Source organism: Mustela erminea, chromosome 10 (genome assembly GCF_009829155.1).
Source record: "Mustela erminea isolate mMusErm1 chromosome 10, mMusErm1.Pri, whole genome shotgun sequence".
NCBI classification, from domain to species: Eukaryota; Metazoa; Chordata; class Mammalia; order Carnivora; family Mustelidae; genus Mustela; species Mustela erminea.
The window spans coordinates 8,977,050-8,989,943 of record NC_045623.1 but is presented as its reverse complement, the minus strand read 5'-3'; the positions used below and the strand labels follow the sequence as shown (position 1 = coordinate 8,989,943).

The 12,894-nt window shown below is 47.7% G+C and overlaps 1 long non-coding RNA gene across 2 annotated transcripts; it reads left to right on the top strand.

Moving 5' to 3' along the window:
* Positions 1-270: 270 nt before the first annotated feature.
* On the top strand, positions 271-11,873 carry LOC116601028. 2 transcript variants are annotated; one of them, XR_004289894.1, is made up of 3 exons: positions 271-501; positions 10,149-10,269; positions 10,455-11,873. It is a non-coding gene; the product is annotated as an uncharacterized LOC116601028 (long non-coding RNA). The 2 variants fall into 2 exon arrangements; XR_004289895.1 differs by lacking the exon at positions 271-501 and adding an exon at positions 9,930-9,987.
* Positions 11,874-12,894: the final 1,021 nt, after the last annotated feature.

The following is a 12,894-nucleotide window of genomic DNA, read 5'->3' as shown; positions in this document are numbered from 1 at the left end:
GGAGGTTTCTTAACCTCTCTGTGGGGACTGAAGCCCCGGGGAGGACAAACCTGCCCATCAGGGACTGGACTCAGCTGGGAGGAGCTGGGGGGCGGAAACAACAGGGGTGGGGGTGTTCCTGTTACAGGAGCCCACGTTCCCATCTGGCATCTGCCCTACTCCTTGGGAAGGCTTCCCACAGAAGGCATGACTGAGGCAGCTGCCAAAACGACTGTCCTCAGGGTTGGCTGAGGATTAGAGTCACCTGGTGCTCCCTGTCTGCAGGCAGAGAGGTGGCACAGTCATGCCTAGCGACTGAAGCGGCAGCTCTCCGGGCAGGAGACGTGTGTTAGGCTCCCCTCTAAGCAGGGTAGCACTCATGCTTCTGCAGAGGGTCTTAGCTTCATCCCGCTTTCTGGACCTCTGGCACCAACTCACCCCTGCATAGCACTTGTCCGACAGCAGCGCTTGGAAAGGGAGTCAACAGCTCTGACTCAGCCTGGGCCCTGCTGCTTCTCTATGGTGAGTTTCTTGGTCACTCCTGAACGGCTCTGAGCTCCCTTCAGCACTTCCAAAAGCTCAGAGATGATGCTCCTTGAGTCCTTAGTCTGAAAGCTAGTTCTTAAAAATCATCACAAAGCTGTCATACCCGTGATCACGGTTCACTGTCACAATAAAGCGGGGGCCCAGGAAAGGCAGCTTTGGTTACCCTGCTTTACAGACCAGGCCCAGAGAGGTTACCTGCGTGGCTGAATTCCACATCAGCCTCAGTCTTTCCACCTTGAAGCTAGTGCTCTGTTCCCTCTGCATGGGGTTTCCAAAGAGCTCTCCTGGCTGCTTAAGATTCTGATTTAGAAGGCATGAGATGGTTCAAGCAATGATTTTTAACAACCCCCCTATCCAGGTGGCAATGTGGGGAGCATTTCTTAAACTCTGAGCCAAGTTTGTTGGACTCAAGACCTTCGGGGAAAAAGGAACATAACAGGTGTGCCTGGGCAAACAGTGGAAAGTTTCTGAAAGAGAATTCTGCCTCTCCTCAGGTCACAGCACCAAGCTTCAAGAAAGCAGGTAGAAAGAGGGTGTCCCCAGAGCTGCCCAGGAGCCGGAGGGATGCCCCTTGCCCTCAAAAATCCTAGAAAGGCATGGCTCTTCAACAGTGGGCAGCTATGGAACAAGATGACGAGAACCTGGGTCCTTTCTCCCCAGCTTGCTAACCTCACGGCTTGACAAGTCCTTTAATCTCTCTTGCCTCAGTTATTTCCAAACAAAAGATCCTACGGAGGAAACGGCCCTTGGCACAGCTGCTAGCACATAGTGAAGACTTCATGGTCTGTCATGAGCTACTGCTCTGAGTATTGTCATCACTGACTTGGGCAGGCTCTCCTCCTCTTAGCTGCTACTTCCCTGCAGCTACGGCCAGACCCAGCCAGGAAGAAAGAGGCACAAGGATGAGTGTGGAGATGAGGCCGACCCAACAGATGATCAGGTCAGCTTTGCTCCAAATCTCTGTAGTCCCTGCTCAGAACCTTTTCTTACATCGGTGTGACTAAGAGCCCATGGAGTGCTGGTCAGGTGTGGCGACAAACCCCAGCCCTCTGGCTGCCATTGCCCAAAGCCACGTTGGAAATGACAGCCACTGTAAAGCTAGGCTTGCTCTTCTGGGCATGCACCACAGGGAAGGGGCACAGCAGTTGGCATAGACATGTGGTCTCTCAGCTACCTCTCAGAGCTGTGTCTCTTCCCCTCAAGACAAGTAGAGACTCTCATCAGTGTGGTGGCAAAAGGTACATGTCAGGCCAAAGAAGTGGGTGCCCAGAGGAGCTATCCACCCTTTCTTTGCCTGTCCTGCTGTTACAAAGATTTGCCTAATGTTCTTAGGGCTGAGAACTGCGTCCTCATCTTGGGCTTTCTCCGTTACCCCCAACCCTGCTCTGCTCAGAAGGCTGACCTAGAGAATTTATTCAGTGCAGAACAAATAGAACTGTATTTTGTATTGGATCATTGGCAGCCAGGATGGGTTCTCACTGCCCTTGGGCCCGTGAAACCAGAAGCAAAATCAGGCACATTCTACGGAAATGTGAAGGCCTGTTCCCTCATCCTGACATCCAGACTACAGACTAGAAGGGCATGGGAACCCCCCCGACTCACTGTGTGTTTGGGAACCCCAAGGCTCAGAAGCAATCCCACCAACGTACCCCAGCTTATTTTGTGTGGAACAGACATCACTCTTGGATGTTCGCCAGGGCTGTAAGCTTCATGAGGTAGAAGCTGGTTTATCCTGAACTGTAATTATGAAAAAGGACGATTTTAAAGTCACCTTCTAAGCTTCAAAGGTTGAATCATGCTTAGTGGTTTGGGGATTGCAAGGTGTTCTGTATGAAACTGCCATCCTCAAACATTAATGTGTATAAAACCAACCAAACGACTTTAGGGGTGGTCCTTGGTCATTTGGGTCGGAATGATCAGGAGCACTTGTCAAAATCCAAGACCCCTGCCTCTCAGTGAGCCCAGATCTTTGGCCACATGGACTATCCTACTTATCTAATAGGTGGATACTAGTTCTTGGAATACTACTTGAAAAACCGTAAGTGTAAGATCTAAGAGTCCTTGTGGTGTCTGCGTGGGGTGTCTACACAGTTGTGATGTCAGTGAGGAAACACACTTCCTGCTGACAGGTGATCTGTTTGGGGCATGGGGAGTGGATGGGTAACAGTGGAGCACCGAGGGCTTCCAGGCAGAGGCCCTGTCCAGTTGCAAGAGAAAGGAGGCGGGTGTGAGTGTGTTGGCATGGGGGCGTGCTAGGGTTGACTTGCTCATCAATGAAGATTCTGAAATCTTTCTGCATTAGAATTAATTAATTCGGGGCATTAGAATTAACATTTGTTCCTGTAAAAAGTGTCTCTTGAACAAATACAGTTCTGCAAGTGAGCTTCTGGTCAGACTCTGTCACTCTCTCCCACCTTGCCATGCATTGAGAGCAGCACCTCCTAACATTTCTTCTCCTCAATGCTCTGATGACGTGAATATTCTCTGTTCCCATTTCTCAGAAGAGGAAATGGAGGCACAGAGAGGTGAAACAGCTTGCCAGGGGCCATACCGCCAGCAAGTGGCAGAGTAGGGCTACGAATCCAGGCCTGTCTGACAACAAAATCTTCCTCTTATCACCAGGTTTCTTTAGGTGTGGTGTTTGGTCATTTGGGCCAGAACTATCACGTGTACTTGTCAAAATCAAAGACCCCTGGAATGGAAGGCTCTGGGATTGGGACATGGGAATATACCATGAAAGATGGTATACCTTGAGATGATCAGCTCAAGTACCCCCACGGGGTTCCAATGGTCTCGCTGTTTGAAAAACAAGGCCCAAAGCAAGAGACCGTGCCCACAGATGGAAAGCCCTCTCTTGGCACTTCCAGTCAGGACCCCAGGGCAGGGCTTCCATGCCAGAAGCTCAGCTTCTCCAGTGTGACTGGCACACCTCTTCCCCCAGGGAACTAACACCAGGACAGATGGAACCCTGCGATGCGATCCTCCCCCACCTTATAGGGGGCCACCCTGAACCCCAGGTAGGTGCTCTGGGCTGACTCAGCACCATGGCCAGGCATCTTCTGGCCCTCAGTTACAGCAGGTCACTCCCTCTCCCTTTATGCTGTGACTCTCAGTTATCCATGCTGTCCCGGCCCCCACCAGCAGGATCGAGGGAGCTGTCTCACCTTGCCCAGATGTGAGCAAGATGGCTCAAAAACAGACCTCTAAGTGCCATAGCCATAGTAGGAAGTCTGCTCCCTGGGGACTGGGTCATGACAGGCACCTCGCCCTCTGCTTTAGCTGATTTGTACAGATTGGGGCTCACATGGTTACAAATTCTTCTCTGTACAGTCTGCAAGCACTAGGCCTGTGATTATTTGAGGCTCTTTCATACAAAAACAAGGACTGTGGGAGACAGGCTATCACAGCTCCCAGGCTCTATTAGCACAGTAACCCCTTTGCTTGGGGATGGCACCAGCTTGATGGGGGAGGGTCTTTGGCCCGGATGGGTGGGTCCAAAACAGAACAATGAGAAAGTAGGGAGGAAAACGCCCTTAACTGTATACTGCTGTGTCACACTGTTGCTTGTAGATAAGCCCACTGTCCCTGTAGCAGGTGGGCCCCCCTTTGCTGTTCCCGGAGAACCTGTAGCCTGGGATTGCACCATGTGGCCACAGCTGAGCACATCTGGTCCCGGGAGGCCAACCTCCCAGCCATCAGAGAGAAAACACATGCCAACGTAGAGTTACTGGTGCCTACCTGCCCCTCGGACTTCCTCTCTGGGAGTTTACATTTTAGATAGCAACTGAGTTGGGAATTTGTGGTAGGAGAAGACTCTAGAAAGAAAAGAGCAAAGTCTTATTAATTATCAGAGATCAGTAATATCTGTTAAGAGGGCAGGGAGAAAAGTGAGCCCCTGGAACATTTTAGGTCCCCAGCCAGGTATCAGCCAGGTATCAGAGCTGTGAGGTCAGCTCTCCCCTGCCTGGGCTCCCTGGGAGCTTCCTGTCTCCTCAGTATCCCAGCAACATTCAAATAAGCCTTGTTATATACAGCCTCGGGAGAGAGTTTCTTTTGCTGTCACTGCAGGTGGAACTCCTTCCCACCACTCACTGCAGTGGTGGCCTGTGGCCCCAGAAGGAGGAAGGAAATGACTACTGACAAGGCACCATGGTATGACAGGGGCTCTCTAACATTGAGTGGGTTGTTTTATATAACCCTCACAGTTACTTGGAGAGATGGGGGAGAGGGGTTTGACCCTATTTATGGATGAGCATCCTGAGGGCCCAAGGGCAGGGTGACAGTATCATAGACTCTCGAGCTCCATGTTCATGGCCCCCCTCTTCCTGTGCTGTATATGTATGATCAGCAGGAGCTGGCCCTGTGTTTCTCTGTTTCAGTTTCTGTACTGAAAACAAAAACAACAATAAAAAACAAAACTGACATGGATGTCCTCTCTGAGAGCCCTGGAGACAGACAGCCCCTGCAGTGCTTCTGGGGACACTGTGTGTGAGTGAGTTCTGGGCACATCAGTCTGGAAGGGACCCTGGAGACCCTCCAGAGGATCCCCTCCTTTGTCGGGAAAGTGCACAGAGTCCCAGGGACAGGAAGTCTCTCAGACTGTCTCTAGCTAACATTTTTTTTTTTTTTTGAAAACTTCCCGTTTGCCATACACACTCATGAGTATACATGAATTAGCTCATTTAATCCTCACAACATCCCAATGAGAGAGGTTCTCTTATTATCACCATCACTTTTTTTTTTTTTAAGATTTTATTTATTTACTTGTCAAAGACAGAGAGAGAAAGAGCAGAAGCAGGGGAGTGGCAGACAGAGGGAGAAGCTGAGGCAGGGAGCCTGCTGTGGGGCTCCATCCCAGGACTCTGGGACCATGACCTGAGCCAAAGGCAGACACTTAACCAACTGAGCCACCCAGCCATCTCTATCACCATCTTATTATCTTGAGATAAGGACACTGAAGTTCAGCGAGGTCAGATAAAACTCCCAGAGAAGCAGGCAGAGCTGGGACTTGAACCCAGCCTGTCTGATCTGGGCACCCCTGCTTCCAACTACCAGCTGAATTGTGTCCTTTGCGCTGCTGTTTTGTCCTGCTACAGAGAACTGGCGCTCCAGTTGACTTAACAAAGCATTATGATGCACACGGCACTGCCCTCCCAGCCTCTGTTTTCCTTGACCCTGGAGAAAATTTGGTTGTTGAGGCTAACATTTCTGATGCTTGGTCACTACACAATAAAACAGGGAAAGGAGAGTTTTATTTGTAAAGAAAAACAAAACTAGAGGAGGACAAACCAGTGTGTAAGGTAGAGCAGGGGGACTGTGGGGAATGAAGATGTCATTTGGAAGATCGGCTTGAGGACAGGTGATGTAAAATCAGAATTGTCCTTAAATTGTCAGAGTTGGCACTTTTTGTTGGGTCAACACGACAGCCCTTTTCTCTGTCGTACAGCATTTGATTTGTAAAAAAAGTTAATTATATCAGATCTGTTGTTTACTAAGTATCAGAAAATACAGTTAAATTAGCTGGAACACAGGGAGTTGTGAGCTCCTAAAGAGAAAAGTTGGATGGCAGTGTGGCTTTCTGACCTGGTTGTCTTGAGTTGTTGGTCCTGCCCTTGCTGGTGTGTGGGTATCATGACACGTTGGCTTCTCTCAAGGCAGCAAAACAATGTTACCCATTCCGAGACTCACATCTCCTCATGATCTCACCGAGACAGAGGATGACCATTCACCGATTCCCTTTCTCCAACCACTAAAGCAACATCCCATCCCTAAATGATCCCAGGGCAAGGGGGAGGAAGTACCCTGCTGGCTTGGGCCCATCATTTTGGGATGCTGGAGCCGTCCACATCAACTCTACCCAAGCATCGAGGCAGTCCCTCAGTCAGGGAAGAAGAAATGGATACCGGTCACCAGCCTAGAATTCCCAATACAGACATTTCCTGTTTTCTTTCCACTTTTAAAAAAAGCTTATTAGTTTTTTAATTAAAGTATAGTTGACACTCAATGTTACATTAGTTTCAGGTGTACAACATAGTGATTTGAAAAGTCCATACTTTATGCTGTGCTTACCACAAGTGTAGTTACCACTGTCACCATGCAGTGCTATTACAATACCATTGACTATATTATCTGTGCTGTATCTTTTATTTCTGTGACTTATTCACTCCATAACTCGAAGTCTGTGTCTCCCACTCCCCTTTACCCATTTGACCCAATCCCCAACTTGTCCTCCTCTGGCAACCATTATATTCCATTACATTGTTCTCTGTATTTATGGCTCTGTTTCTCTTTTGTTTGTTTATTCATTTCTCTTGTTTTTTAGATTTACATATAAGTGAAATCACATGATATTTGTCTGTCTGACTTCTTTCACTTGACCTAATACCCTTTAACTTCACCCATGTTGTCACAAATGGCAAGATCTCATCCTTTTTTATGGCTGAATAATTTTTTTCACTTTTAAGCAAGGAATATCAATTATTTTCTACCATCCCTAGAGTTAGGTTTTAATCTTTTCCCATGATTGGCTAAACTTCATTTGCTACAATTCCCAATGTCCATTAATTAAAAAGTAATTACTATTACTCCCTCTTTCATAGACTGAAAAAACTAGGCCATATTGCAATCATTTAATTATCTTGACAGATAATTAAAATTATACTATTCTACTGAAAATTGCAAAGCCTTAAATGTCTGCTCCCTCTCACAAATAACAATTACTAGGGCCATACTGGGTATTCTCAAATCTCCTGGAGAATTTCAAGCCCTGACCTGGGGAGGACTTGGCCCAGGGGTTCTGGATAAGATTAACAGGGCCACCCAGGCCACAGGCAAGTCCATGAGGGGACCAGGGGCAGGGAAGCCCCCAGCCCATCTGAAGCCATCTTCCCCAAAGTCAAGAAAATGGGCCAGATGACTACTCTGGGTTCCTCTGTGCTCTATCATTCTCTAGTGTAGAATCTGCCTTACCTGGTCCTCTGATTTAGGAAAGGAAACTAGGGCTAATAAATCTGGTCCAGTAATCCAACGAGATCCCTCACTCTGACCATTCCCCCTCCCAGGTTAAGATTAACACAGTGCTTCTCAAACTTTTTGATCTCAAAGTCCTTTTATAGGATCCCTTAGAATCCCCTTGAGAAACCAAAGAACTTTTGTTTAAGTGAGTTATTTCTGTGGTATTTACTGTATTAGAAATTCAAACTGAGGGAGTTTTAAAACGAGCATACATTCCATTAGCCTCAGACTGATGTCAAGACTGTCATGCAGCCTCTGGAAATGCCAGTGTCACTCCGGAGGGAACGAGAGTTCAAAAGGCAAACAACACTTTAGAATGACGTTGAAGTAGTTTGGATCCCAGACTCACGGTAGTAACACGTAGATTTTTGAGAAAATAGGCCTTTGAGTCAGACTGTCTGGGTTTAAATTCTAGCTTCACTAATCGAAACTTCTTGTGCCCCAGTTTCTTCAGCTATAAAATGGGGACAATACAACTTACCCCATGCGGCTGTTGGAAGATTTAATAATACAGATACCTACAAGGCACTTAGAACAGCGGCAGTATATAGTAAATACAATGCAATAATAAATAATAGTAATACTATTATTAATTAATATCAATTACTCTTGGTCTGAAATAGGAGCTTCTAAGTCACTAGCGTAAGTGCAGAACTTCCTCCTGGGGCTTGTCTCTGCCTGGTTTATGGATGCTGATGTGGTGCCTCTCAGTCCCTGTGAGGCTGTGAGCTCTAGGCACCAGTCCTCAGACTCCTCCATGGTGCCCAGTGCTGCGTCTGGTATCAGAGAAGAGGCCTTATTGACTGAATAACGGTAGAGCTTTGTCTCTGATGAGTGAGTAGAGAAGCCAGACCTAGCAGCCGGGGCTCTTAACTCACTGTGTTGAGGGCAACACCACAAAATAACAGCTCATCCACTCGCTGTGGTCAAGGAGAGAATTAACTTAAAACAGAACACTGCATTTTCTGGGTCTGGAATTCTAGAAATGGAAAATGAACTGTTGTATTTGTAAGTGCACATAGGAAAGCATGTTGGATGGCTTCCATTTGCCCATCCAGATCCTCTCTCCTCCCGTCCAACTTCCCACTCTGTGTCTTGAGGAGGCTGAGTTCAGGGGATGACGGCACCGACCTGCCTTCTGCTTGAGCTTGGCCACGGGGAGACACAAGCAGGAGATCAGCAGGCACAGGGAATAAGCAGCCTGGTCTTTTCCCTCTGGCTCCTTCCCTGCTGGCCGCAGATCACCGTTCATCTAGAAGCTATGGCTCCTCAGGTAGTCCTCTCCTAGCTGTCGAAATACATGCATGTGAGAGTGTGTACACGCACGCTGGTGGGGAAGGATAAACACAGAGTGTTAACAGGATGATTGCTGTATGGTTAGTAATGATTTATCTCTTCCTTCTGCTTCTCTATATTTTCTGATTTTTATACAGCATGCATTATTTCTATTAAAAAAAAACTGTAAGAAATAAAAGATCACACATTTATGAAATTGAGTTGTTTCTACCTAAGAGGATTCGGGCTCAGGGGAGACTAGAAGCCCTTGGATCCAGATCCTTTGAGGGTAGATCTGGGCCCCGATCCACTTTGGTTGAAGGAAACTAAAGACACTGGTCATTACCCCCTAGATCAGATGTCATGAGGATTAATGAGATAAACATGTCTGCAGCTTGGAATTCTTAATGTGATTAAAAAGAAAATAAGAGGCCCATTATCATTCCTTGGCTTTGAGGTGGCCCTTTGACCTTGGCTGCCTCGGTCTCGCTGCCATCCTGACTGCGAGGGTCACACCAGGTGCACAGTAGAAGCAAGAGGACAAGTCTACCGTGGGTCAGGAGCATGGCTCAGCCTGGCGGCCTTCCGGCTTCAGCGTGCATAGAATCACTGGGAGGATTAGCTACATGCAGATTCCCAGGAGGGCCACATGGGCCCCAGGAATCCCATCTCAGAGAAGCTGGCTCTCCTTGCCCACTAAGTTTTGGGTATAAGTCCTGCCTCCTTGGGGCTCTCATCCCGAAGACTCAGTGAGCAGAGGAAGGGAGGAAGAGGGCGGGGAGAGTTGGGCGGCTCAGGGGGCTGGTCAGCAGAGGCCCACACCAACCTGGTCATCACCAGGAGGAAACCCACAAGCGGGACATTGAATCTGCCTGGGCGATTAGGCTCCGGAAACCACGGGGACCCACTGGAGGCTTTGACTGATGCTGTGTTCTTTTCCATTTCTTCTCTGATTACATTGATCCTGTACTTCTGCTGATGTTGTGACAGTCTAATTATAGACTTCTAGGCTGCTGAGCAAACAGTCGTCCCCTCTCAGTAAATCTGCCTGTTACACAAGCGCCAGCCCTGGGACACTGTCATTATATGCAGCCAACCCCATGAAGTGCTGGGCAGTGTCGCCGCACACCCGTTACCTCTGTCATGCCACTGCTGGAGCTATAGGCGCAACAGGTAAGCTAGGCCAGGTTCTTTTATTTATTTATTTTTAACAGGCAGGTAAACTGAGGCACAGAGATAAAAACTGAAACATGGGGGTGGGGACAGATGTTATCCAACACCTCTTTCTTTTCTTTTTTCCTTTCTTTTCATTCTTCCACCAAACATCCACGCAGGGCCCATTGTAAGAATTCTGAAGAGGAAAAAGTGTCATCGGGCCAAGAGCAGAGAACACCAGCAGGGCTGTATGAATCGGATGGCCTCTGTCCTTGAAGATTCTCAAGAACCTACTTCCTGGTCCTCCGACTTGTAGGCTTCAGAAACTTGTCTGTGTCCCAGAGCTAGATGGATTAAAGGACGCTGATTTGTTCAAACACCACTCACAAGAGATGGGTGTGAAGGCTGCGAGGAAGGGGTACAAGTTCTGGCCAACCAGCATCTGAACATCCGTCCTCTGTTTGGAGACTCCCCTGTGTTAAGAGGTAGATCCCACTCACCAGAATCAAAGCTGAGAAGATCCCATCATCTGTTTCTGAGCCATCTTTGCAACCAGGACTGGGACCCATGATTCGGGCTCTGCCAATCAGATGTTGTTCCCACCAATATTTTGAATCAGAAGCTCATGGAGGGAAGAAGCAGAGATGTAAAGACTCCAGTTATCAATGAGTGACGGCCGTGGTGGTGGTAGCAATTATATCTGGTTTCCAGAGGCAGTCATGGCCTATGATAACTTCATGGCATCTTCCCTGGACCAGTTCTGCAGTATGATCTTCAAGCACTGTTCCCGGTAGCAGAGCCAAACGGCAAAGATCTCTAGCCAGCCTTCTGTGGGCTCCCCGTATCTTTTAAATCAACTCCATCTTGCTTCAATCTTCCAGAATCAGTTTTGGATGCTTGCAACTGAAAATCCAGGCTGATGTGAGGACTGGAAGACCAATGTTAGAACTGAGAACTACAGCAGGCTGGTGAGTCAACCGTTCCTAGCAGGTGGGGGGCCTCTTCTTCTGGCAAACTATGTGGAAATGGTGGGAATCTCTGTCCCAAGAGGCATGGACGCCAGTGCCGGAAGTTTCAGGCTGTACAACAGCTGGTGAAAGAGACATCCGGGATCTAAATGTAAGTCAGCTTCAGAGTGGACATGGTTGGTCAGGAGATATGAAATGATCAGCTAACAATTTACACTTTCACGGAATCCCTTTTCCCTGAAGGAGGATTTGAAAACGTTAATCCCCAGATAAGAAATCTGGGGCCCCAGAGGTGAAGGGAGCCACAACAAGGGGTTGAGAATTTCCCCTCCTCTGTTCTCGTCTGACTTGCTTGCCAAGTCATCCTGACGGTAAAGTGAGAAAGGGCCCTTGGTTGGCAAAGAAAGAGAAGTATTGTAAAAAGACAACTGTTTTCATGTGTATTCACTGCCTCGTTTGACTGGGGCACACTTCCATGAAGCAGAGAGGCTAATTGCCCTTCCCTTTTTTGAATTTGGAAGCTAAGTCTCAGAGAGGTTGACCCATCTGACGGGGACACGAGCCGTCTGACTAAACCCTACCTCCTTTCCCCAGGGACACTGTCAAGGAGATGGGCAGTAAGGGGGTCCAGAGACACCAGATCAGAGAGCTAAAGTCAGCACTCCTCACGTTTGGCATCTTCCTTTCTCTGGCAGTGCCAACATCACCTTCTCCCTCTTTTTAGGCCCCTATCTTACTCTTTTCATACTGCCTCAGTTTCCCAGGGCGTCCACAGCCATGCTATGCTTGAGCCTGCTGTAAGATCACTGCCCAAAGACACAGCCAGCTCCCTCCTCCCTGCCCATCAGATCTGACTAGTCTCAGGTCCTCTCTTCCTGTGCTTTGCTCTAAATAAATTTTACACTTTCTTACTCCAAACCCGGTTCTCTTTCGGCAACACCCCCAAAAAACATTGGCCTGAGGGAGCCCCAAAAGAGGCAAAGTTCTAGGTGGGAAGTGGGGAGCCAAGTCATGCCTTGGCCTCACCAGAGACTTGATAGGATGTAGACAATGTTGCTGTGGTGCTCCTTTGTTTCTCAATCTACAGGCTAGTGACCAAGGTGTATTCAGTTTGTGACAGTTCATTGAGCTGTGCTTTGATGATCTGTGTACTTTTCTCTATGTTCATATACACAATCAAAACTTTCCTTAAAAATCATTTTTTTAAAGATTTATTTATCTGACAGCGAGAGAGTGAGCCAGAGAGCACATACTGGAGGGCGAACAGCAGAGGGAGAGGAAGAAGAAGGCTCCCCGCTGAGCAGGGAACCTGATGTGGGACTCGATGCCAGGACCCGGGGATCATGGCCTGAGCCAAAGGCAGATGCTTAACCAACTGAACCACTCAGGCATCCATAAAAATCATTTTAAGTAAGATAGTTAGAGGTGGGTAGTGTAATAAACATTTATCATGATAATCCACCTTGAGATAAGGTACTACAAAAACTTAAGAAACTAATAAATGAGGGTCTCTGGGCACTAAATAGAAGTGGGTTTTTTTTCTTTTTGTCTTATAAAAATAATTGATGATAGAATGTCTTTCCTTCCCTACGTATTTAAAATAAGATTTGGGGCACCTGGGTCGCTCAGTTTGTTAAGCAACTGCCTTCGACTCAGGTCATGATCCTGGAGTCCTGGGATAGAGTCCTGCATCGGGCTCCCTGCTTGGCAGGGAGTCTGCTTCTTCCTCTGACCTTCCCCCTTCTCCTGCTCACTCTCTCTCTCTCTCATTCTCTCTCTCTCTCAAACAAATAAATAAAATCTTAAAAAAAAATAAGATTCTATTGAGAAATAAAACATTTTCAGGGTCATGGCCACAAGAGAGGCACACCTGCATTTTAAAAACAATTTCCTCCCTCTGCTCTTCATTCCACGGCTTTTGTGGGTCTAGATAAGTGAACCACTCAGAATGTAAAGG